Raw genomic sequence first — 27131 nt, 5'->3', positions numbered from 1 at the left:
CTATACAAATAAAATCCCTGGAAAGTTAATATTAATCTCTCTGTATCTGTTGTTGACTAAAGAATTCCATCCAGTCCGTGGGCTTCTGAAGTGGTGATAAATACTTGCTCCCGTTTGTCTTTTGATGCCTTATATAAGGAGGCAAACTGCAGAACACTCCAAAGGGATTCTCTTTCCATTATGAAACATATTGTCTGACATTAGATTAAATAGCTTGAAAATACTATAGCCATCGATGCACTGTTGTTGTTACAGTATCTTAGAATCAATGAAAGAAATTAATAAACAGAAAACATAGTCTTAAGAGAGATCTTCTCCTGGTTTTCTAGTTAAGAAAAAAGAAATTAGCACTCTCAACAGGGGGCAAAGCAGAAGATTGTGTGGGATTCTTTTGAAAAGAAGAACTTCACTTCCAATGTTAATTTAATTTGCATGCACTTCTAGGGAAGTCATTTATCACCTTTCTGTGCATATACCTTGGATAATATTTATGCTTCTAGATAAGCTTTTAGTAAAATATACTACCATTTCTGAAATACCAATTCAGAATTGGTTAATAAAGGAAACAATGAAAGGAAAGTTTCGATAATTTAGTATAATCCCTTCGCATATTATTTTAGGGACTGTTTCATCACGTTATGATCAAAGACTCAGAACAAGGAGCTCTGGTTGTTTTTATCCTCTTCTAGTGCTGTGTATGCTGCCCTGAGCTTCTCTTTGATTCACAAAAGGCCAGCTGTCCTCAGTATGTTGATTCCACTTTCAGTAGTTATGAATTTGGGGAGCTCAGATAATTTAAAAAGGAAACTAAAGCTGGTTTGCCTTGCAGCATCTAAGCAATATTACTGATATCAGTCTGAACGAAAGTGTAAGTATTCTTCCCCTATTCCTGAATGTGCGTGCTGGGCAAATAGTCATAGCAGAAAATAAAAACCAGTTCGCCATTTTACCTTTGACTGTTTCATCCCTACCTGGGATTTGCTGTTGGGATTCCCTTTCTTATTATCTTCAGGCCTGTGTGAGCTCTGGTTCCTGGTTGCTTTCTGCTTAAAGGACATAGCTTCCAGTCGTTACTAGGTGTCTATCTTAGTGTTTTGGTGTTCTCACTTGTGTAAATTGAGCCCTCTTTCTTTGCTATGATATCCTGAGTAATAGATCAGACTGTCAAAATGAACTTGTAGTTTATAGGAAAGAGGTAAAGGCCAAATATTTGAAGACCAGAGGGATTTTAACCACTAAAATCCGTAGTTAAACATTTAGTGAAGTGTTCTGCTCACGTAATTTGTGTTGAATCATATGTTCATTTCTTTTACTCAAATGACAAGAATTTGAGGGGCGCCTGGTTGGCTCAGTCGGTTGAGTGTCTGACTTCAACTCAGGTCATGATCTCGTATTTTTGGGTTTGGGCCCTGCATGTGGCTCCGTGCTGACAGCTCAGAGCCTGGAGCCTTCAGATTCTGTGTGTGTGTGTATGTCTTCACCTCTCCTGCTCATGCTCTGTCTCTCTCTGTCACACACAAAAATAAACATTAAAAAATTATAAAAAAAGAAAAAAGAGGGACTCAGACTGCCTTGGCTCAAGTCCCCATGCCTCTACTCACTAGCAGCGAGATTTCGGAAAAGTTGCTTAACACCTCTTGAATCCTCAGTGTTATTGTCTATAAATTAAGAATAACATCTGATTTTTAGGGGTGATGTAAAGATGAGAAGCAATCCTACAATATTTATGTTATTATGTGATTATATATAAAGTTACATAATATGAAGTTATGTATATTTACATGTAAAATCATATATAATTATACATTTATAACTACATCTAATAATTGGTATATAAATAAATAAGCATTGTATAGGTTTTATTATATTGCATTTACTATATTATATATTTATCCTTATATATATTTATGTTATATATTATATATTTATATATTATATATTTTATATATAATTATAAAATTATATATTATAAATTTATAATCCAAATTTTTATATGAGTAGGTATAACTGTAGTAATTATATTCATTATACTTATAGTGCCTGGCACGTTTTAAATACCCAATAAATATTAAACTTTTTAAAGTTTGACACTCTTTTAGGTCTTTTTAGCACCTCCTTCCCCCTCTTCATCTGGGAGAGCATAAGATTTGGGCACAGAATTTGGACATAGCCTATCAGAATGTCCCAAACTACAGATCTAGGTCATTATAAATAGTTTAAGTTGAGCAAGTGACTTGACTGGGTCAGTTACTTTAAATCTTTTCAATCTTCCTTAGCCAAGATAGTTGCTTAATACAACAACTATAGTTGTTTATGTTTAAATAAAAATATAAATAGTAGTGAATAAATAGTAAATAATAAGGAACTAATTTATCACATTTTATGAGTTAAAGGGGTAAGAATGAGAAAATGAGTTGAGTATTAAGTAAACATCAGTAAACTTTAGTTTTAATGGAACTAATGAGTATATGAGCCTATATATTTCCTTTTGTTTTATTTTTTAAGTTGGTTTGAGTAAAGTTCCATCACTCACGATAAGAAGACTCCTGACCAGTCTAAAGAAGTAATAGAAGTAGTCCATGTGCAGAGATGCTGTTCATCGGGCTTTAGGAGCAGTCCCCAGGACAGCTTAACCGTAAGTGCTGTGCAAATCAAATTGTGGCCAGATTTGGATCTTTAATAAAACTATAACATGCTGGTCAGTTTGGGCAAGCCAGATTTTCTTTGAGGTTTTAAGAATTTTCACAGATAGATTTGGCAATTTATTTCAAATGCCTGGATGCTGGGATAATCAATATTAGAAGTTAGAGTCCTCAGCTTCTTCATTTTACTTAAAAACAAAAACCAGCTTCTTCCCGACTACTTGCTGCATAAGTTCTCAGGCCAAATGTCCTTTTTCATAGATCATAGAATTAATCGTTTTAGTTAGAATCCCTGATATTCCTGACAATAGCTTATACAATTCTGCCTCCCAATTAACTAGAATGTATTGTTTGACAGTTACTTACTTTTAAATTTCACTCATTTATTTTGCATGACCCATCTGAAGATTTAAATGAAAATATAAATACACACAAATTTGAATTTAAAAAAAATTCATAGTAAAATAGTTTGGAATGATGAACTGATTGATGTATATGAAGAATTTTAAGCCTGAATTTTCCTTATGTTTGCTTTCATCCAATGGTGATCATTTTTACCCAAACAATTTTCAATACTTGATTGTGAAAACAATCTGATGTTCCAATGATAATGAGATTGTCAGTGACATTTACTTGTGTCTTTATCTTTTATCTAGTTGTCTGTCACAATCATTTCATTAGTCATTCCAATATCTGGTCCATTCATATTTTATCTCCAGGACAGAAAATTGCCTGTATTAGAAAACACTGTAAGTAACTGTGGGCTCTGGGCTCTCTGCTGCCATTTGAGTAAATAATACTTTTTAAATAAAAAGATTGTGGAATTTAAAGGTCACATCATAAAGACTCACTTTAGTCTTTAATATGACCAGCCATCAGAGCTGGAGTTAGCAGTGAGATTTGGATAAGAAAGATTCACAATTCTGATTTTCATCTGTGCACCTTGGCAACACTGCCTGAGGACAGTGTGAACAAAATTCCAAGACCAAATAGCCAATAGCATAATATACTTTCCGCATGCTGAGAAGTAGAGAGTGAAGAAAATTAAAGCTTCAGTGGTCTCCTATAAGGATTTCATAAATGATTTTCCAGTAAAAAAAATTAGTTTGAAAATAGCTCTTGTAACATTTTTTATGCTTGTACCAGACTTAGGACTCTAACAAAAATCCAGTATTATGAAGGTATTGACACACAATGTATTTAAATACAAATGACTGTAATTTTAATTGTAACTGCTATTTATTGAATACTTACTATTTGCCACCAACTGGGCTTAGTGCTCTATAGATATTAGTTCATTTAATTCCCACGACAGCTCCAGTGTGGAGGTCCATTTTATAGATAAGAAACTGAGGCATTCGGAGATTGTGGAGCCAGGCCTCCAGCACGATTTTGTTGGCTTCAGAACCTAGCTTTTCTTGACAATGCTGTTCCATGGAAATATTAAGTTTATTTGCTTATCTACTCTCCAGATACTCATATATTTATCATTTCCCACAGCTAGACACACTTTATTAAAATTGTTTGGTTCACACATATTTATATATTTTTTAAACTTGTTACTTTAACATAATTACAGCACATTAGGGTTCTCTAGAGAGACCCAGGAGGAAGATATAGATAGATAGATATAGGTATATCATAATGGAGGCTAAGATATCCCATGAACTGCTGGCTGCAAGCTAGAAACCCAGGAAAGCCAGGGTTATAATTCATGAACTGGATAAGCAGTGGTGGAAGTCCTGATCCAAGGGAAGGAGGGTACTGATGTTCCAGTTCAAGCAGTCAGACAGAGAGAGTGGATTCCCCTTTTTGCTGCTTTTCTGTTCTTATTGCGTCCCTCCATGCATTGGAGGATGTCCACTCACATCACATAAGGAGGACAGTTAACTGAACCCACTACTTCAAATGCTTATCTCATCAAGAAACACCCTTAGAGACACTCCCAGCAATAATGTTGAATCTGAGCACCCCGTGTCCCAGTCCAGGTGACACATAAATTTAATGATTATGTACAGATACACAGAAAGTTGCCACAAATGCACACAAAGCTCATAGGGAGATACCAGGAGCTCTTCACTCAGCCTCCACCAATGGTCACATCCTGCATAGCTATAGTACACTGTCAAAAGCAGGAAGGTGACATTGGCACCTTCCACGTAGTTTATTCTAATTTCATCAGTTTTACAGACACTCTTTGCTCACCATGGTTTATTATAGGCTTGTGATCCCTTCTATCACATGGAATGTCTTAATTTTATTTGGTCAAATATTTCAGTCTTTTTTTTTCCCCAATTGCTCTGACTTTCATGATTTGCTTATTACAAATACTTTCCCCATCACCAAACTATGAAAATATCTTTTATTAAATATATTTTCTTTTGACACTTCATTTCTTTTAGAATTTACTTTTATGTGTCGTGTAAACAGAATCTAATTCCCTCCCCCCACCCAAATGAACAGCCACTTGTGATAACACCACTTATTGAATAGCCACTCCTTTCCTATTGGTTAGAATGCCACTTTTACCATATGGATTTGTATGTTTTTGTACTCTCCGTTGTGTTCTATTCTTCTTTTACTTTACCAATACTGTATAATTTAGATGTAGTTTTTAAAAAAATGTTTATTTATTTATTTTGAGAGAAAGAGAGAATATGAGTAAGGGAGAGAGAGGGCAGAGAGAAAGAGAATCCTAAGCAGGATCTGCGCCATTAGCTCAGACCCTGGATCATGATCTGAGCTGAAACCAAGAGTTAGATGCTCAACTGACTTAGCCACCCAGGAGCCCCTAGATATAATTTTCAAAAGCGTATAAATATTGTACTTTTTAGCAAGGAAATAAAACTGATGTAAGGCTATGGAGAATGAATGACTTTTCCTTTCTCTGAGGCCATCATGGTCCTGTGCAGAGCCCCAACTCAAATGCTTCTGGAAGCCAGGAAGGTAGCATAGATGTATAAGGAGGTCAGCACTAAGTCAGTAAAGATTGGTCTATACCATAAACATATGATTATGTATCTCTCTTAAAAGCATCCCATTTCAACTTTTTAATACAATTTTTTGTCCAAACACTTCTGTGGCATTTAAATGTCTACTTCTAGTCTAGTGGAAATAATTTGATATTAGAATTAAAAACTTCTCCAAGCTTCCCATTTCTTAACTAGGAGACTTTAAGCAAATTACTTAGCTTCTCAGAAGCTCAATCTCCTTATTCGGAAAAGGAAATAATACTTATGCGTATGGTTGGACTAATTATTACATGAAGTAATATACATCAAAACACTATGAATAGTGCCTTGTACGTGTTCTTTGCTACATAGATGTTGGTGGAATTTAAGCAGTAACTTATTTAGAGAAAGAAACATATCTTTTGATCTAGAGAAAGTCCCCTTTTAACCCATTAAATCCAGGTAGCTAGGAAATTTGCAAATAAAGATTTATGAGCTTTCATGTATAGTGCTGTTTTGGGTACTATCTGGGGAATACAAATAATGATCACATACAGTCCTTACTTTTGATATGTTTGTAGCCTGGTGAAGACACAGACATTGTAGAGTTTAGAATATATTTTTTTTATTCCTTTCTTCCTGTCCAGCACCTTTACTCTCTATTTCAGAATTTGACCATCTTACTCTCAGTTTCTGTACTGGATTTTCTCCAGGGGTAGGCATCTATATCATAGGACTGGCCTTTTGGAGATGACCACTTCCCAACGACCATGATTGCTTCAAGTCTGGGCAAGGGACCCACGTCAGCTCAATAACTGAAACTCTTGAGACTTTCGCTTGAGCTGTTGGGAAAGAAACTCTTTCTACAAATTGTTATCCTAGGAAAATTTGCGTCTGAAGCTTTCCATGGGCTATCATAAGCCAAAACCAAACCTCACCAAATAAGCCAAAACAACAACAGTAGCAACAGAAACATGCCCAATAAGGAAGTCAGCATAGAATTTTGCTGAGTTGAGAGACAGCAGAAGGAGGGACCAAGGCTGATGCCATTGTTAGGGCACCTGAACTCTGTTCTGTATGTTCATCCCTTGAACTTCCTAGTTACCTTTTTGGTTTGAAAACAGTGTGAGATGTCTTTCTGTTATTTTCAACTAACAGTTCTAAGCAATGTAGAACTATAATACACATATAAAAAACATGCATGGAAGCTTACAAAGCAACATAAATAATCAGTCCTTGAGAAATCTGAAGGTCCATTTCTCTTCCTAGGCATAACTATTCCATGTGTGGTTCATACAAGCTGGGGAGCAGTTTTGAGAGTAGATGATAGGTATTAGTACAATTAAAAAATACCCTTTAAATGTACCCCAGTGTTCATAGCAGCACTCTCAACAATAGCCAAAACATGGAAAGAACCTAAGTGTCCATCAACTGATGAATGGATCAAGAAGATGTGGTATATTTATACAGTGGAATACTACATGGCAATGAGAAAGAATGAAATCTGGCCATGTGTAGCAACATGGATGGACCTTGAGGGTGTTATGCTGAGTGAAATAAGTCAGGCAGAGGAGGATAAAATACAATTTTGGATTGAATGTGTAAACTACCATCAGAGGAGAGAGGAAGGATAAGCCAAGAACATGTTGAAGGTTTATTCCCTTTAAGAAAAGGCTGCTTTGACAGGGAAATCAAAAGATGACTTCCCAGACCACAGCAAGACTGAGGAAACCTATCCAGGTCACAAAACATTGGAGTGAACTTTTAGAGCAGATTGTTCAATAAAATAGGTGGTTATGGGGCACCTGAGTGGCTCAGTTGCTTAAGCACCCCACTCTTGGTTTCAGCTCAGATCATGATCTCATGGTTTCGTAGGTTCAGGCTCCACACTGGGCTCTGTGCCGACAGTGCGGAGCCTGCTTGGGATTCTCTGTCTCCTTTCTCTCTTTCTCTGCCCCTCCCCCACTCACACGGCTTCTATCTTTCTCAAAATAAATAAATTAAAAAATTCTTTAAAAAAAGAAAAGAAAATACGTGGTTATCATAGGTTTTACATATTGTCCAACCTGTATTCACAAAGCTTGACCATATTTGCATTACCTTATGTGTCTTTGTACCATGAGTTAGGTTTATTGTGACCGATGTAGTTGAACAGTTTTCCTCTGGATTAATCTAATTTCTAGTTTAAACATTCATTAGTGTTCTAGAATTTACTTAGAGTCAGCACTTTTGAATTTAATGTTCATTTATACACATAATTTGTTTTTTCAGTTATGACCGTGAAGTGATACTATTGGTTTTTAGCACTGACTTGGGGATCAGGATGTGATTTTACCTGAATGTAGTGTTTAGTTCTTGGTTAACTCCTGTTATTTAAATACTAAATGCTGTGTACCCGTCTCAATTGCAATTGGAAATTGATTTTAAAAGGTAAAATTTGGTGCCATCCAGTGGCAAAATTGAAAATTGCAGCATAAATTCATTCGTGGGGAAAGAATTGCAAATTGAAATGGTAACTGATTCCCACAATCACAGAGACATTCATAATTACAAAAGAGAGATAGTATAAATTTGGATTTACATTTAACTACAATATAAGATAATATAATATAGATATTAAAACATGGAATTAAGAGATTGGAGACAGATGTTTTGGAGTTGTTTCATTTGTGAGTTAGGAATATGTTACCTACTTGAGGGCTGACAGCTGGAAAATTTATCTTTTAAGATACAAATTATGATTACATATCATACTTCGGCACTGACTGAATTAGATTATAAAAGAAGATTTTTATATTACGCTTTGTTAGATAACATCTTTACATCTACATGTTTGAAAAAGAATTTTTTAATGTTTTGTTCAACATACAAGAGCCCTGAAAAAGTCTGAACTTTGAAAGTCATTCGCAGGCAAAACATGAGGCACATCACCGTAGGTGCCAAAATTAGAAGTGAAAACCTCCATTGTGTAGGAGACTCTCTGCCTGCTCATAGATGCATTTTGTTCAAGTATCAGGAAGATTTTGGTCATCCAGGTTGAATCACAACCATATGCATTAAAAACCCTTTTTTGAATAAGAGGCATTGTCGGAGGCTGAGCCGGCTCCGACAGTTCGAGGGGTCCCTGAAGGATGGACGGTGTCGGTGGGAGAGAGAGAGAGAGAGCGCCCCGAGATCCTTTCTGATCACCAGGCAGGCATCTCTGTCCTGTCGGTTTTTGTATCTTAATTTAAAGGTTCAACAACAAGATGAAGTCATAGAAAGGAATTTCTTACAATGGGGGGCCTTTGGTGATATCAATTGCAGAATTATTCCGACCAAGGAAATAACAGAATGTTCTTAGTAAAAAACAGGATAACATATAGGTCAAATTGTATATAGATAAGTTAAGAGTATTTTGTCTGGCTCTCAAGAGGATGAATGTTTCTGAATTGGTTTGTTTGTGGAGACTATCATGGGGGCCCCGAATGTGTCAGTCTTTGCACCTGGGTTTATGTTTTAGCTACTCGTATCTATCCTCATCCCAGCTGCCAGTGTCAGAGAGGGTGTTTGTGGAAAGTAGGCCTTGAGGAAGGGACTGTTATGTTTCACCAATTAGCAAAGATCTATGTGGTAACTATGTTTTGCTCTTAACCCCAAAATAGGCCCTTGGTCTCAGGGCCAGGCTCAATTGTAATTCTTGTGTTCTTAACCCCCTGAGTCTCGGATCTGCAAGGCCCATAGGAAGAGCCTTTTGACAATTGCCCATAGAGCTTTCATCTAAAATCTCTTTTGTAAAGGCAGGAATATGCTTTTCCTTATGAGGTATCTGTATTCAGAAAATGGGCCTGATATGGAATATTGTGAGGCCTGGTCAATACCAGCAGGCTTATTTCCATCATGAGCCAGTAGTAGCAGAAGGAGATACCAGTTTTCATTTCTCATGGCAGGAGCTGCAAACATTGCCATTTCCTTGCTGTGACTGCCATCCAAAGAGGCCGGTGCGGCTCCCAGCGAGACATACCTTTATAGCAAGACTACCTGGTCAGGACCTGTATTAGTTAAGGTATAGGCTTGGCTGTTGAAAGATGCCCAGTAATAACAGTGTTTAAATAAGATAAAGATAAGTTCTCTCCCGTGTTAAAGTCTGAGTAGCTGATTTAGGACTGTGGAGCTGTCCTACAAAATCTACTCTCATCCAGGACCCAGGCTGCTGCTTTTTGTGGCCTTGAACATGCAGCTTCCATCTAATGGTCCAGGATGGCTGCTGCCCTGTTCCTCTTCTCATCCATAATTTTCTCTGCACTTCTTCTTCTTTAAAGACCTAGGAGGCAAATGGGCTGAGGACAGTTCTCAGGACTGGTTGTATGGTTCAAGTCTTACTGTGTCTCATAGATTCGTGTCTCTTTTTTTCCGAAAATGCTGCTCTCAGTAGAATATCTGGCACAAAAGCAATACCAATATACTCTTCTATTAAGGAAATATACATATATACATTAATTTATTTTACAAAGGAAGGTAAGCCAATGCAATCCGTCCCATTAGAGAAATTCAAAATGGTTCAAAGCAGTGATTCTCACCCTTTGTCGCACATTGTAATCACTTGGGGACCTTTAAAAATACTGATGTCTGAATCAAGCAATCGAGGTTCTAATCTAATTGGCCCAAGGTGTGCTTTGGCCATCAAGAAATTTCAAGACCTCCCCAGGTGATTCTACCTGCAAAAAGATTGAAAATCATTGTTCTAGACCTTGGTGTACATCAGGATCACCCGAGGGGCTTCTAAAGACTTCTCTGAGCCCTTCACCCATCTCCACCCCTCATTTCATTATGCTGTGGTTAATCTGGAGTGGGTCTCAGGCCTCTGTTTTTTTAAAAGTTTCTGAAGTGATTTTAATTGCAAGCAGGCCTGAAAATCTCTGTTGATAGATGGAAAAGAGTTTCTTTCATGATTTTTTTTTTTTTTTTTTTTTGCCACTCTACATGCTGACCCTCCTACTTGAATTTATAAAAAACTATTCTGGTAGATTAAATGAGCAGTTCGTGGGATAAGAAAACTACAATTATATTGTAGATTTAACCCTCTCCTATGAACACTTCATTAAAATTTCAAATTTCCCCCAACTTCAAATGGAATTCTGAGTGGTGTCAGCAATAAAATTGACTCCCATTTTATGGACTTGCGTTTACATACAATTTCCTAACCTTTGCAATTGTTGAGTAGCTTTAAATAACTTGCTTACAGTTAAAAGGTTAAACCTTTCTTTTGTCATTTGAATGTTTCAGAGAGACACTTTTATTGATGGAAGGACTCTTCAGAAACCATAACCTTTCTCCTCTGTTGCCAACACGTAGGTTATTCTGGGTTGTGCTGGAAGTTCTATAGTCTCCCAAAGGAATCCTTTTTACCGTTCACATCCTCATTATACTTTTTATATATATTTTTTTTTATTTATTTCTAGGAGAGAGAGAGAGAGAGANTGCACCAGTGGATTCCATCCTTGCTGCACACTATGCAGCAGGCACTACTATCATCCCCATTTCGCAGATGAGGAAACTGAGGCATAGAAACTTGTCCAAGGCAGCCCATCTATCAGTTAGAGAAACCAGGATTCGTCTCGGACTCCAGGAGCCCACCTTTTAAAGATTTTTTTTTTAATGTTTTATTTATTTCTAGGAGAGAGAGAGACAGCGTGCACAGGGGAGGGTCAGAGAGAGAGGGAATGACAGACTCTGAAACAGGCTCCAGGCTCTGAGCTGGCAGTCAGCACAGAGCCCGACGCGGGGCTTGAACCCACGAACCGCGAGATCATGACCCAAGCGAAAGTCGGAGGCTTAACCGACTAAGCCACCCAGGCACCCCTCCTCGTTATACTTGTATGTACCAGCAATCTTGGACTGCTACAAAGCCAGTTATACTGGGAACCTCAGACTCTGGATACAATTCAGTTTAGCCAGGAAAATTGCTGGCCAAGCACCCACCAGAGTCTATAATTTCTTTGTGCTCCAGATTTCCACTTTGGGGGCGAAAGGTTGGGTTTTTTTTTTCCTGTTATGGTAATTAAAGTGAATCCCAACAGGGAGATCTAGTGACTATTTACATAAAACTGGCCAGATTCTTAAGAAATGTCTCGAGAAATCCCTTAGCACGGTGTGCAGAATGTGTGTCCCACTGGTGTACATTAAATACTTCTGCAGGTTAGGGAGCCACCTACTCCTGACTCCTCATGTTTTCTTAGAAGGAAGGGAATTTCCATTCTCCTCCCAAAGGGGGAAAGTCTACAGGTAGGACACTTCTAGCCTTTCCTTGACCCTTTACCTTCTCCCTATCAGGAGATTGACTTGTCTGACTCATGGGTTTTGGAGAAGTTGCATGTGCTTGGCTCTGCCCCTTCACATTCTCTCCTTTTGAGATCTGCTTGTGCAAGAAAGGAAATGTATCCTGGTCTTGTGTGGATAGTGCAGCAGCCTGGTATAAACTATGTCCTTACATTCATGTCTCCTGAGCTCAGGTGATTCCCAGTGACTGTACCAGTTTTCTAGTCCTGTCCCATTCCTACCCTCCCAGATGAATTCTTCGTGCTTCTCTTCTCTCATTACACTTCTCACACTTCCCTACCCAAACCACAGGATCAGCTGATGATCCTGATTCTTTTTTTGCCGAGAAGACAGAAGTTATTAGCAAAGAACTTGCACAAGATCCCACTACTTAATCTACTAAAGCATCTATACCTTATACCTAAACCCACATAACTCTCTTCTCTCCACCCAAAGGATATGAACAGTTTAAGTTCCAATGTAAGGCCACTCTCTCCACTTGTGCCCTGGATTCCATTTCTTCTCACTTTCCCAAACCCATTGCTCTAGTAAATTCTTCCCTTCCTCTTCAGTTATTAATTTGTATTGATCTATTTGCCCATTCACATTAACGTATATGTGTGCTATAATATTTCTCGCCATAAAAAAAATGTTTGCTTGACCCCCTATTTCCCACTGTCTTCCACCATTACTCTGCTCCACTTAGCAGCAAATTTTCTCAGAAAAGTAAACTGCCTTTTCAGTCTCCAGTTCCTCTCCTTCCATTCCTCGGGAATCCGCTCTAGTTAGGCTTCCATTCCTATCACTTTGTTTTAGTGAAAGTGAGAAATTACCTCTTCATTGCTAAATCCAGTGGTATATTTAAGTCCTCATCTATCTCGATTTATCAGAAGCATTTGATGGTTGGACACCATTTTCTCCCCATCGTTGGTTGCTTCTTTTTAGTCTCCTTTGATGAATCCTCTTAATTTTTCCAGCGCTTTTTCCTCTTCCATTTTCCAGTCTCAGATCACTTTTCTTCTCTTTCTACATTGACTCCCTTCGTGACTTCATCCATTTCTACAACTTCAGTGCTAGCTATGGAACTAAGATCCTTAAAGTACCGTAAAATGTACTTATTAAGTACTTAAATTCAGGATGACTCTCAAATTTTTATTTTCAGTCAAGTCCTCTCACCTGGTCTTCAGACTTGTAAATCTAAGTGCTTACTCAACACCTCCATCTAGATGTCTGGTAGGCATTTCAAATATAACATTGCTATAAACATGTTATTGACTCTCTCCCTTAGAGCTGTTGAGTCTCAGCCTTCTCCTTCGCAGTGAATGACAGCTCCATTCTTCCACTCTCTCAGGGCAAAAACCTTGGAGTCAGTCTTTCTAAAAATTTTTTTAAAATCATTTTTTAAAATTTAAATTCAAGTTAGTTAATATACAGTGTAGTCTTGGCTTCAGGAGTAGAACCCAGTGATTCACCTGTTACATATGACACCCACTGCTCACCAACCTCCCCTCCAGCAACCCACAGTTTGATCTCTGTATTTAAGAGTCTCTTATGGTTTGCCTCCTTCTCTCTCTCTTTTTTTTTTTTATCTCATTTTTCCTTCCCTTCCTCTATGTTCATCTGTTGAGTTTCTCAAATTCCATATATGAGTGAAATCATATGATACCTTTCTCTAGCTGACTCATGTCACTTAGCATAATACATTCTAGTTCTATCCATTGTTGTTGCAAATGGCAAGATTTCATTATTTTCATCATTGAGTAGTATTCCATTATACATATACCGCATCTTCTTTATTTATTAATCAGTTGGTAGAAAGGCAAACCAGTGCAGCCACTCTAGAGAACAGTATGGTAGATGGTCCTCCATCCACTCACTTTCAATCTGCAGGTGTCCTCAGGTCTAAAATGAGCGTCTTGTAGGCAGCATATAGATGGCAGCATATTTTTTATCCATTTTTATCCATTCTGATACCTTATGTATTTTCATTGGGGCATTTAGTCCATTTACTTTCAGAGTGACTATTGAAAGATATGAATTTCATGCCCTTGTGTTATATGTAGATTTAAAGTTTGTGGTGATATTCTTTGGTTCTTTGTAATCTTCACTGCTTTCTACTCAGAGTCCCCTATAGGATCTCTTGTAGGTCTGGTTCAGTGGTCACTAACTCCTTTAGTTTTCGTTTCTCTGGGAAAGAATCTCTCCTTCTAGAAGAGAAATGAACAATATAGAATCCAAAAAACAGTGAAAGAGATCAAAGGAACTAATTGCTGGTATTTTGAGGGAATAATCAAAATTAATAAGCCCTTAGCCAGACTTCTCAAAAGAAAAGAGAGGGGATCCAAACAGAGAAAATCACGTATAAAAAAGGAGAGATCACAACCAATACCACAGAAGTGGTAATTAGAAGAGAATACTTGAAGTCATTCTTTTGATCCTTCTTTTCTCTTGTACTAAATTCAATATGTTTAGCAAATTCTGTTGGTTTCATCTTTGAAATATATTGTATTAGGATTCATTCAATTAGAGAAGTAGAATCACTATGAGATCTGTATCTATATCTAAAAGGATTTGTTGCAAGATTTGTCCTTACAGAACAATTGTGGGAGCTGGGTGAGCACTCTCTATAAAACTGTTACCATTACATCTGATACTGGATCTTGAGGTTCACAGCTCAAGTAGTCAGAGTGGGGAGATCTCTGTCTACGTCTATATGTAGATATATTTAGAAATATCGACATAAATATTTATGGATATACTTATAGATATTTCTAGTTATACAGATGGATAGGTACATATATCATTATGCTTCTATCTCTTTCACAAGAATCCATTCTGACCCAGCCTAGCAAAAAACTTACCTGAAAGGGAATTCTAAAAAAGTGTAGTTCAACCTAACCAAATAGACAAACCACCATAGTCCAATCCCTGTTGAATTGGCGTCCATCCACATTTCCTTAAACCACACTTAATCTCACATTATGATAATAAGAAAGTCACACTTCGACTTTACTTGTTACAAGTATATCACATAGAACTGAAAAATATGCTAATCCTTTCCCCAGGAGAAGTTAGAAGTCTCTGTCTCTGTCTCTCTCTCTCTCTCTCTCTCTTTTGGGTGTCTATTCTCCTAGCTGATTCACATTCCCCCTTTGATATGCTGTTAATTTAAATAGTTAACTATGAATAACATATCTTACATTAGATAATAAGGGATAAAGGAGGTAAGAAAACAAAAATAGTCATATAAAGCTAGGTAAAAACACTGATCACTATTAAAGTCCTCATTTCTGCAACAGGCCCCATGGAATTAGCTAATATTTATAACTACCTTCTTCTACTACCCATTCCACATTTCCTTTGCTCTGAGAACTTACCTCCACTGATTGTGATTCTTTGCCTGGTGATGTGACCCCAATTCTCATCCTTGAAGGGTCTGAGCCATTAGCAGTTCTACTTAAACTGATTGTTGTAGTTTTCCATGGACTTTACTCACATAACGTGATAGTATTAAGAAGTGTCCCACAGGAAAAAAATCTCCTGTTTTCCAAACTCCTCATTTTTCTCTTTGTGTACTAGCAACTTTAATTTCCCCCTTTTCATTCAAGATCAATCAACCCCTGGCCATCCAGTCATCCCCTTTTTCGCCTGTTGAGTCAGTGTCATGAGGAGCTCAAAGTGGCCAGGTGCCAGTCTCAACCCCCAGTACAATGAATTCACTGTAATGTCCCTTAAGCATAAGCTCAATATGGTGAAAATATATTAGGAAATTTATGGAGGCTGATCATTTAAGCCTCATCCTCCTAACTTCATCATTTAAAAAGTTCATGCTTTCATCTCTGTCAGAGTTTTGCATCTACTGGGGTAAGAGAGGAGTGCTATTTATTGGCCCTCTATAGTCATAATCACAAAGTCCCGAAAAATGAAATATTCACTGTTTAAGTTGTACCCAGTAAAGCCAGTATAGAAACATTTAGGGTAAATGCTTAGGGATCTGTAGTGTTAGGACTTAAGCTGAGTTCACTGAAGCTCTGAATTTTTAGGAATTCTCTTGCCCATGCCTGTAATTCTTTATGGGGATCTAGTCTAACCCTTGTAAAGATAGTTGTTGAAGGCTGGGAGCTTTGATTCCTCAACATTGCCAGAACTTAAGTTCTAGTGCCAGAACTCAATTTCCTTGTGGTTGATAGGTTTAGCCTTTCCTTAATTGTAATTCATAACAAAGTGTTTTCTGGCTTCACACAGTGTAAGGGAGGTTGTCCATAAAGCATGTCGTGCAAAGAAGAAAAGTGATGGGTTAAAAAATAAATTAAAAAGTACAGCAACAGCATCCTTTGAATTCAGTCTGTAAAGCCTTTACTATATCTGAAATATTTTGTACTTCTTTATCAGTTACGCACATACTTTCTGCTTTGGAATACTTTGACAATTGTAACCAGAAAGACAGAAAGGATGGAAGTTTTAAAGTAAAGTTGCGTTTGTAAATCATTTATATCAGAATATAATAAACCTCTCAGATTTCACCTGTGCTGTTAGAAAGCAACTGCATATTTTAATTGCTAGTGACAAGCTATAGAACTGAAAAAAAAAGATCATCTAATATAATCTAAATATAATGTAACCTAAATTCCTTTCCAAGAGAATCAATCAATGATGTGAAGAAAATGGAACAGAAAAATTGTTCACCTTGTAGCCATTATTGCACATTCATTACTGAGACTTCTGTTTGGTTGCCATTGAGGGATTTTTCTTTGAAAATGTGAAAATCAAGGTAACAGTTTATTGTCAGACTTTTGTTGCTATGGAAGTATTCATTATCTTGGAACATCTAATGCAAAGGAAACAAATAGAATTATTAGAGACATAAATGGAATATGAACTTGTGACTCCCCACAATGTAGCTAGAACAAGTCTCTTTCCTGACCTTTCTCAATAGATTATCTGAAACTAATCTGTGAGAATACGGGATGGTGGTTGAAATACAGTCCTGAATCAGGACTATTCCAGGACTATACAACCTGTTAATGCTCATATAGGATTTCCGTATAGGACATGGGGAGGCAGAGAAACAAAATGGTGAAAAGTTTGGGTATTTGGTTTGGCATTGTTGGCATGAATACAGGTGTTTTAAAAACTGTGTCTTTAGAACTTAAAGTGAATGATCCAAGCCCCAGTTGGCCAGTTTTGATCACTTTCTAGGTCTTTTAAATGGCTCGAGGCACCAAATGAGACATGTCACAAAGATCACATGAAAGCCTGGTTATTCTCATTAGTGACCATCTCCAAAGCAGTTCAGACAGCATCCCATTCATTCCCCCTAATTAATCATGTCTTCCTTATCATGTTACCAACTCTTGGTTCTTAGCACTCACTACCAATCTCACTACAAATCCTAGGTCTTACCTCCAGATTCTGAGGAGCCATTATGGCTCTCCTGTTGGGTTTTTCGATAGAGCAAAATTTTGGAACTAGCTTTTAGCTGGTGTAACTCCAGAATTTCTATATGGGAAAAGCATAGGGGTGGCAAGAAGGTAAGAAAGCAGGGGCTGAAGCGCTGTAGAGAAGTTGCACATGTGTGACTAACACATTGTTTTGATTTAGCTTGCTTGTTAAGAGCAATTAAAGTGCAAAGTTTTAAAGATACTTTAAGGAATTCTGGTCTAAATATATGTGATGGTTTAGAGATGGACAATTAATGGAGATCATATGGGAGTGGGGAATAACACCCTGGCATAGCCCCAGACCTCCCTCCCTCCCTCCCTCCCTCCCTCCCTCCCTCCTTTCTTTCTTTCTTTCTTTCTTTCTTTCTTTCTTTCTTTCTTTCTTTCTTTCTTTCTTTCTTTCTTTCTTTCTTTCTTTCTTTCTTTCTTTCTTTCCTTCTTTCTTTCTTTTTCATGTTTTATTTATTTTTGACAGAGAGATAGAGACAGCAGGAGCAGGGGAAGGTCAAAGAGAGAGGGAGATACAGAATCCAAAGACAGGCTCCAGGCTCTGAGCTGGCTGTCAGCACAGAGCCCGATGCAGGGCTAAAACCCATGAACCATGAGATCATGACCTGAGCTGAAGTTAGATGCTTAACCAACTGAGCCACCCAGGCATCACCCAGACCTTTATTTTTGGCACCACAGATTCCAGTACCCTGTTCTTCAGCCTAGGCCTTTGACTGCCTATCAGAGGGATATGACATGACTACTCACTGCACCCGGATGTGGCAGGATATATTGCCTATACCACAAAACCTTCTGTGATATATCAGAGCTTTTATAATCATGGTGACAACCATGTGTTCCTCAAAAAGTTAAAAATAGAACTACCCTATGACGCAGCAATGGCACTAGTAGGAATGTATCCAAAGGATACAGGAGTGCTGATTCATAGGGGCACATGTATCCCAATGTTTATAGCAGCACTTTTAACAATAGCCAAATTATGGAGAGAGCCTACATGTCCACAGCCTATGAGTGGATATAATTATGGTGACAGAAAACCCGATCCAATCTTAAGCAAAGAGGAACTTGTCTACTATAAGAGAAATGTACAAGGGTAGTGCTAGCTTCAGACCCATATGGTTTTAGAGTCTGAAAATGATCTACCTCTGTCCCTTGGCACCATTCTATTCTATAGGTCAATGTCATTTTCAGATGGGCTCTCATCTTGCCACAGTGAGACGGTTGCAGCAGCTCTGACTTAACATTGTTACCCAGAAGAGGCCAGGGACCTCCCTTCCTGGTAACGTCTGTGTAATTCCATGAATTCATGAAAAATGAACAAACATGTGTCATACACCACACTGAGCCAACTTTTATAGTTGCTGAGACGAAGTTGTATTAATTGAATTCATGTTTATTCCTGAACCAGTCACTGTGACAAAAGGAACTTGGTATTCTAATAGGTTTGATATGAGTCACACTGAAGTCTGTGGAGCTTGAAATAGAGTCTCATCTTCTTCTTCTTCTTTTTAATGTATTTATTTATTTTTAGAGAGGGAGAGAGAGAGACCACAGTTGGGTAGGAACAAAGAGAGAAGGAGAGAGAATTCCAAGAAGGCTTCACTCTGTCAGTGCAGAGCCCAACTTGGGGCTCAGACTCACAAATGCTGAGATCATGACCTGAGCTAAGATCAAGAGTTGGTTGCTTACCCAACTGAGCTACCCAGGAGCCCCTAAATAGAGCCTCATCTTAAGCTCCTGGACTGAGGGCAAGAAAAGCTGGGCTTAACAAATGCAGTTGAGGTGCTGTTCTTGGAAGAACAGGGAATGGATGTCAGATGGTAAAACTACAACTGTCCACCTGATATGATTAATTAAAACTCAGGCATTGTATCCTTTTCTACCTTGTATTTTCACCTTGGTCTTAATGTACAAGTCATTCATTCCATCGTTCTTTCCCTTCCCCTTAAATAACTACAAAGCATGAAATAGGATGCATATGGGATTCCATGCAGAGGTTTGAATGCTTGTCTTAGCCTGTCACTTTTAATTCAATACGTTTGTATTAGGTGCATGTCAAAAAGTTTTTTAATGTTTATTTATTATTGAGACAGAGGGAAACAGAGCATGAATATGGGAGGAGCAGAGAAAGAGGAAGACACAGAATCTGAAGCAGGCTCCAGACTCTGAGCTATAGGCACAGAGCCCAACGTGGGGCTTGAACTCACGAGCCATGAGATCATGACCTAAGCTGAAGTCGGACGCTTAACCAACTAAGCCACTCAGGTGCCCCTGTATTAGGTGCATTTATGTAGTGCATTGCATTAGATTGCTTGGCTTCAGAACTCAAAGACCTAGACATGTCTACTTTTTACACATGATAGCCATTTATTTCTTGGCACCATAATAATTTGAGGAAGGTGTTCCTAGTTGGCTCTCACCCATACAGTGAATCGGGAACCCAGACTCCTTCCATTTTGTGACATCACCATCCCAGGGACTTGCAGTTCTGGGAATCTAGCTAGTGAAGGTGCATGTGCTCCTAAAAGCCTTGGCATTGAGCAAAACTCTTCCACTCACAATTCATTGGTGAGTAAGAGCTAGTCACATGGCCACACACAGGTGCAAGGGGACTTGGGAAATATAGTTCCTAGCCATCTTTGCCATGGGTACTGTGCAAGCCATGGTATCAGGAAATGTGAAAGAGACACAGTCTGTTTCTTTAGAAGGCAGAGTTTTCCCACAGACACGACAATAGTGCATAGCAGACAATAAGAAAAATCAATTAGGGGACCTCAGAAGAGGGAGCTAAGATTCCTTCTGAAAAACTGAACATTTTGGTGTCATTCCAGATTTGACTTCCTGAGTGCTGGGCATAAAATGTGTTGAAATTCCTTGGCACACTGCCATTCTCCAAACTATGCACATGCTTAGCTTAGTGATATTGGAAGGTGATATTGTTCCTCTTGCTCAGGTCAGGTTCTGGTTTCTTTGAACCTCCTCATGTATCTGGCACAATGACCTGCTCACAGTAGGCACTTTGGGAGAGTTGGCAGGTGCATGTGGGACAGCTCTACCTTTATGTTGTTAACATTTTACAATTTCTTTCCTGACTTTTCCCTTTCCCTCCTACTGGAGCTGTTTCTCCGCCTTCATCATGAGGCTTGCACTTCCTTATTCTCAAGAATGTCAGTCCTGGCTTTTTTCTCAGAGCAGCCACTCAGTGGTACATATAGTGTCACACTCAGATCCACTGTTCCCTTGAACCATAGCAGCAAGGCAATATCACCTACATATTATTCTGAATGGGAGCCAACTGTTGTGTGAAGATCCATCCCATGATACTGGAACAGGTTAGACTTTCTCATTACTATACTCTGTTAATACACCATCTCCCCTAAGACCATACTTTAAAAAAAGTAGAGAATATATCATTTCAGAGTTTTACATAGAATGTTTTCTGTTTTTTTTTTTATTTTTAACTTTTTAAAAAAGATTTATTTTATTTTTGGAGAGAGAGACAGATGGAGAGAGAGAGAGAGAGAGAGAGAGAGAGAGAGAGAGAGAGAGAGAGAGAGAATCTCAAGCAGGCTCCAAGCTCAGCACAGAGCCGTATGCGGGGCTCAATCCCACAACTTTGGGATCATGACCTGAGCCAAAATCAAGAGTCCAATGTGCAACCGACTGAATCACCCAGGAGCCCCTTTTCTGCTTTTTTTTTTTTTTTAAAGTGAAACTCACTACTATCAGTTTTAATGCTTTTGTGTCCTTCTATCCAAGTGCCATTTACCCAAAGGAAATTTTTTCTTAGAAGAATCTCATAATACTGCATTAAGGGCACATCTCTGTATCCTAATGTGAGCTGTTTTCCATGTTATGTTAGAATAACATACCTTGAAGCACATTCATTTTTAAACCTTTAGCTCAAGCTGTTTTATAGTTCTTAACAGAGAAGAAAACCCTAAGCAAATGCATATTAAAATAAAGAACAGGTCGAGGCGCCTGGGTGGGTCAGTAGTTAAGCAACCAGCTTCGGCTTAGGTCATGAACTTACCCTTTGCGAGCTTGAGCCCTGCTTTGGGCTCTGTTCTGGCAGCTCAGGGCTTGGAACCTGTTTTAGATTCTGTGTTTACCTCTCTCTCTGCCCCTCCCCCACTCACACTCTGTCTCTCTCAAAAATAAATACATTCTTTTTAATTTTTAAAAAAAGAACAAATTCTTATAATTGTTGAAATCTCAAGTATGGAAAAGCCTTTCACGGGATTGAGTCCACACACTATCCGATGCTTGACCACCTGACTGCATGACTCTCCTTTATAACCATCTTTTCTACCCTTCCAATCCTATACTTTTTGTGCCAAGAGAGTTCTGACAGTGGCATGAACATTGACAACTCCTTCCTGTTTGGGGAAGGAAAAGGAAATGGGAATTAAGGAGGCAAAGTGTGTTCTCAGTGGGAAGCTCTAAGTAGCAGTATAAAGTGGGGGAAATGTTGAAGGACACCAAAATAGACCAATGACAAATATTTGGAGGTGGATTGGCCAGACCCCGGTTTTGTGAGGTCTGAAGCTTATACAGTTTGAGGGGCCCTCTTTAAGCAACATAAGACAAAATCATAAATGCGCAATTAAATACAAAAGTGAATATTTAGAATGAGAAAAGAAATCACAAGTTACATGTTTTTGAAAAGGTGGTAATTGCCACAAAATCAAGAAAAATCAAGAAAAACTATCTGACACACTTTGCTCATGCTTTTTTGGTCTGTATTTCTTACTTTGTAATCACTTCATATGAAATGACATTTGGTATGAAGAGAATGGAAAGATAGTTCAGTATTTCATCTAATGTGGTTATTTGAAATTTGTTTTTCCTTGACTGTTGAAAGGCTCAACACAAGTGATATCTGCAGTACTGCTGTAAGTTTGTCCTCTAAAATCCGAAGGATTTTAATTTTATTTTAAGCACTTGGCATCAGAAAAGAAAAATCATGCAGTGCATTTTCGTGTACGTAAGCATGTTATTGAATGTGTTCTTCGTGGCAGAAAGCTTCCATTTACATAAGGTGTCATTGGGACTCATCTCCTTTGCTTAAATTTTACACATCTCACTGTTGGAAGGATTTTCCACTCACTGGCCTCTGGCTCGACACATTTCAACCTTTCAAACTCTCTGCTATCCACATAGATCCGGTCCCAGATGCTGTGGCACATGTTCGCATCCTGATACAAGGCAAACCTTTCCGTCGGGCTCCAGATGTATTTGCACGTGAACATTTTAGGAACATCTTTAGGGAGGTGTTTCTATGTTGCAATAGCTAGATATAACTATTCATGGAAGTGACTGCATCATAAATATATTGGCTAACCTCAAACTAAATATATCTCCAGCTCAGTTTCCCCTTAGCAAGATCTCCCCAATGCCTGTGGCCACCGCAGCGCTGCTTCACCAGTGTGGCAGAGCACAGGTCAGAGTGGAAAGAGGTCATGGCTGCAATCCACTGGAATTAATATATCTTACTTTTGTATTAAAAAAACATATGCACACATTACGGCCTGTATCAATCAGGGTTCATCCATAGAAACAACTAGTAGGGGATATATAGCAAGAGACTGATTGCAAAGATCAATTTATACGGTTGTAGTAGTCTGACATCGTTAGGGCAGGCTGAAACTTTCAGGGATGATGGAAACTTTCAGACATGCTGTAGAGGTAAAATTTCTTTTAAATTTTTTGATGTTTTATTTATTTTTGAGACACAAAGAAAGCACGAGCTGGGGAAGGGCAGAGAGAGAGAGGGAGACAGGAATAAGTGGTGAGAGCATGACTTACCCGAAGTCTGATGCTTAGCTGACTGAGCCACCCAGGCGCCCCTATAATTTCTGCTTCATCAGGAATGTCTCAGCTTAGCTCTTAAAATCAAGCCTACTTAAAGTCAACTGATTATGGACTTTAACCACATCTATAGAATATTTTCACAGCAATACCTAGATTAGTGTTTCATTGAATTATTGGGGATTGTATCCTAGCCAAGTTGTCAAAAAACCTTGACCATCACAGGAATGTTCCCAGACTTTGAAGATGGTTGATATAAGAGAGAGACCCTGAGGCTTAAGCATCTTTCACTTTATTTATTTATTTATTTGAGTACAGTTGACACATGATGTCACATTAGTTTCAGGTGTACAACATAGTAATTGGACAAGTTTATACATTATGGCTATGTTTACCACAGGTATAGTTATTATCTGTCCCTATACATTGCTATTACAGTATCATCAATTATATTCCCTATGCTGTACCCCTTATTTCCATGACTTATTCATTCTATAGCTGAAAGCCTGTATTTCCTACTCCCCTTTAGTCATTTGGCCCATTCCCCCACGCCTCTGGCAATTATCAGTTTGTTCTCTGTTTTTATAGGTCTGATTCTGCTTTTTGTTTGTTTATTAATTTGCTAAGTGCCATGTGAGTGAAGTCATATGGGATTTGTCTTTCTCAGTATGACTTATTTCACTTAGTATAATATTTTCTAAATTCATCCATGTTGTTGCAAATGGAATGATCTTATCCTTTTTTATGGCTGTGTAATATTCCATTATATCTATAACTATCTCTCTCTCTGTATATATATATATCTCCTATTCCATTCCATATATATTTTATTATATATGTATGTCTCCTCCATCTTCCTTATCCATTTGCCTATCAATGGATATTTAAATTGCTTCCATATCTTGGCTATTGTAAATAATGCTGCAGTAAACATAGGGGTGCATATATCTTTTTGAATTAATGTTTTTATTTTCTTTGGATAAGTACCCAGTGGTGGAATTATTAGATAATATTCTATTTTTATTTTCATTTTTATTTATTAATATGGTATTTTTATTTTCATTTTTATTGTTTGATTACTTTTTACACTAATTTTATTTAAAACTTTAAAATTATTTATTTATTTATTTATTTATTTATTTATTTTTAGTTATTTTTGAGAAAGAGTAAGTAGGGGAGGGGCAGAGAAGGGGAGACAGAAGATCCAAAGCTCACTCTGTGCTAACAGCAGAGAACCTGATGTGAGGCTTGAATTCATGAACTGTGATATCGTGACCTGAGCCAAAGTCAGATGCTCAACCAACTGGCCACCCAAGTGCCTGAAACTTAAAAAACTTGTAATTCCAGTATAGTTAACTACAGTGTCATACTAGTCTCAGATGTACAATATCATTTATCTTCTTTGGAGAAATGTCTGTTCATGTCTTCTGCCCATTTTATAATTGAATTATTTGTGTTTTGGGTATTGAGTCATATCAATTTTTTATATATTTTGGATAATAACTCTTTATCAGATATGTCATTTACAAATATCTTTTCCCGTTCAGTAGATAACCTTTTAGTTTTGATGATTGTTTCCTTTGCTTTGTTCAGAAGCTTTTTATTTTGATGTAGTCCTAATAGTTAAATTTTGCTTTTGCTTCCCTTGTCTCAGGGGACCTATCTAGACATATGTTGCTATAACCAATGTCAAAGAAATTACTGTCTGTGCTCTCTTCTAGGATTTTTATGATTTCAAGTTTCACATTTAGGTCCTTAATCCATTTTGAGCTTATTTTTTGTGTGTATGGTGTAAGAAAGTGGTCCATTTTCATTCTTTTGCATGTAGCTGTCTAATTTTCCCAATACTATTTGTTGAAGAGACTGTTTTTTTCCCATTGCATATTCTTGCCTCCTTTGTTGAAGATTAACTGACCATATAATTGTGGGCTTATTTCTGGGCTGTTATTTCAATTTTTAATTTTTTGAGGGAACCTCTTTACTGTTTTCCATAGTGGCTATATCAATTTACATTACCATCAACAGTATGTGAGTGTTACTTTTTTTCCACATTTTCACCAACATTCGTTTTTTCTTGTCCTTTTTTATTAAAAATTTTTTTTAATGTTTTCTTTATTTCTGAGAGAGAGAAGGAGACAGCGTGAGCAGGGGAGGGTCAGAGAGACAGGGAGACACAGAATCTGAAGCAGGCTCCAGGCTCTGAGCTGTCAGCACAGAGCCCGATGGAGGGCTTGAACCCACGAATCGTGAGATCATGACCTGAGCTGAAGTCAGATGCTTAACCGACTAAGCCACCCAGGCGCCCCTTGTCTTTTTTTTACTTTAGCCATTCTCCAATGAAGACATACAGATGGCCAACAGACACATGAAAATATGCTCAACATCATTCATCATCAGGGAAATATAAATCAAAACCACAATGAGATATCACCTTAAACCTGTCAGAGTGGCTAAAATAAAAAAAGCTTCATTCATTTTAGATAAATGTGTGCCTGGAGACGACAGAGGAGGAGGAAGAAAAGGGTGGAGAAGATTATCCAGAACTTCGCAATTTTGGATCGGGTAAGTCTTACAGCCTATTTATTTTATCTTGGGCTATTTATTTCATAAATTTCTATTAGTCTTCAGTGATTTCTCTAGGTTGAATTTATAGAAGGAATTACATTGGATTGCTCAGGGCGATCCAGTGTTTTACCCCTGAGGAGTGGGAAATTCATGGTTATATGAAGTAGCACATCATATAATGAGTATAAATAGAGTCATTTGCTTCTATTGCTATGTACCTAAGAATAATAAAGGTCAATGCCTATGAGTAGCTAACTTATGAGAAATTTTATTAGTTCTAAATGTTCATCATTCTCTGCCTGGGCTAGGTTTTTGAAAAAATAAAGACTTTCAGTATCAAGAAGGCAATAAAAATTTCCAAGGTTTTGAAACTAGTGGTCTTTCAAAATCAATCTATTTGACTGCATTTTCTCATTGAATTGAAAAAAGGAGTCTTTTAAAATAAATACCAGAGACATGAATAATGCTTTTGAAACATTGTGCATTACAGTGCAGCACTTAATACTCCTCTTCTTCTTTTTTTGTAGATAGAGTTTAGTCAGTGTGATGCTTTGTAAGAGCCACAGAAATGCTTATAAGTGGCAGTATTCAATATATTTGGACCTTGGCTTTGAAATGTTAGTAAAAGTGTGTGAACGATTAATTTTTGTTCCTTTTGTTCAAGGTACAAAACAGGCTGCTATTGCATGGGAGAGAATTGCTTCACTGTTTTCCACTTCATATCAACAAATCCTTATGTGTATTTGTAATTTCATCATTTTTTGAGTTTGCTTAGCTTTTGCCTTGGGTTCCCTTGACCGATGCTAACTTTTAATATTAGGCTTTTTAAAAAGCCTACATGAAAATGTACTTAAAACAGAGGAGAAAAAAAGCATATACATACCTATATCTCTGAATCCATATTAAGATCTCTTAACAAATCCAGATTTCAACACTTACTTAAAATGTGATCAAACAAAATATACCTGATAATGCAAAATAGAGAAGACATTATGTGGCTATCTTGCTGTCAGTCAAAAGTTAGTAAACTTAGGTTTAAATCCAGGAAGAAAGATACAGTACAGGAATGGGCAGTCGTGTTCTGATAAATCAGCTTTCTAAATAAATAAATAAATTTAAATTATCCATATAATTTTTACCCTTTGTTCTGTTAATGTGATGTATCAGTTTGATTTCCAATGTTGGAACCATGCTTGATTTCCTCATAAAAATTCCATTTGATCATGATGTCTGATCCTTTTAATGTATTGTTAGATTCCAATTGCTAGTATTTTGTTGAGGACTTTTGCATCAATATTCACAAGAGCTATTGGCCTATAATTTTCTTCTAGTATCTTCATCTAGTTTTAATATCAACGTAATGCTGGCCTCACAAAATGAGTTCAGAAGTGTTCCAAGGCTACTGTTAAAATTTT

At 37.6% G+C, this 27131-nt stretch overlaps 1 long non-coding RNA gene across 1 annotated transcript; it reads left to right on the top strand.

The window, feature by feature from the left end:
- The first annotated feature begins 2508 nt into the window (after positions 1 to 2508).
- LOC120236739 lies at positions 2509 to 26834 on the top strand. Its single transcript, XR_005529753.1, has 3 exons — positions 2509 to 2635; positions 25632 to 25713; positions 26381 to 26834. It is a non-coding gene; the product is annotated as an uncharacterized LOC120236739 (long non-coding RNA).
- The last annotated feature ends 297 nt before the right edge of the window (positions 26835 to 27131 follow it).

The sequence above is a fragment of the Hyaena hyaena genome, unplaced genomic scaffold (genome assembly GCF_003009895.1).
Source record: "Hyaena hyaena isolate Hyena2069 unplaced genomic scaffold, ASM300989v1 scaffold_161, whole genome shotgun sequence".
NCBI lineage: Eukaryota > Metazoa > Chordata > Mammalia > Carnivora > Hyaenidae > Hyaena > Hyaena hyaena.
The sequence above is the reverse complement of the archived record's forward strand: the minus strand, read 5'-3'. Positions and strand labels throughout refer to the sequence as shown.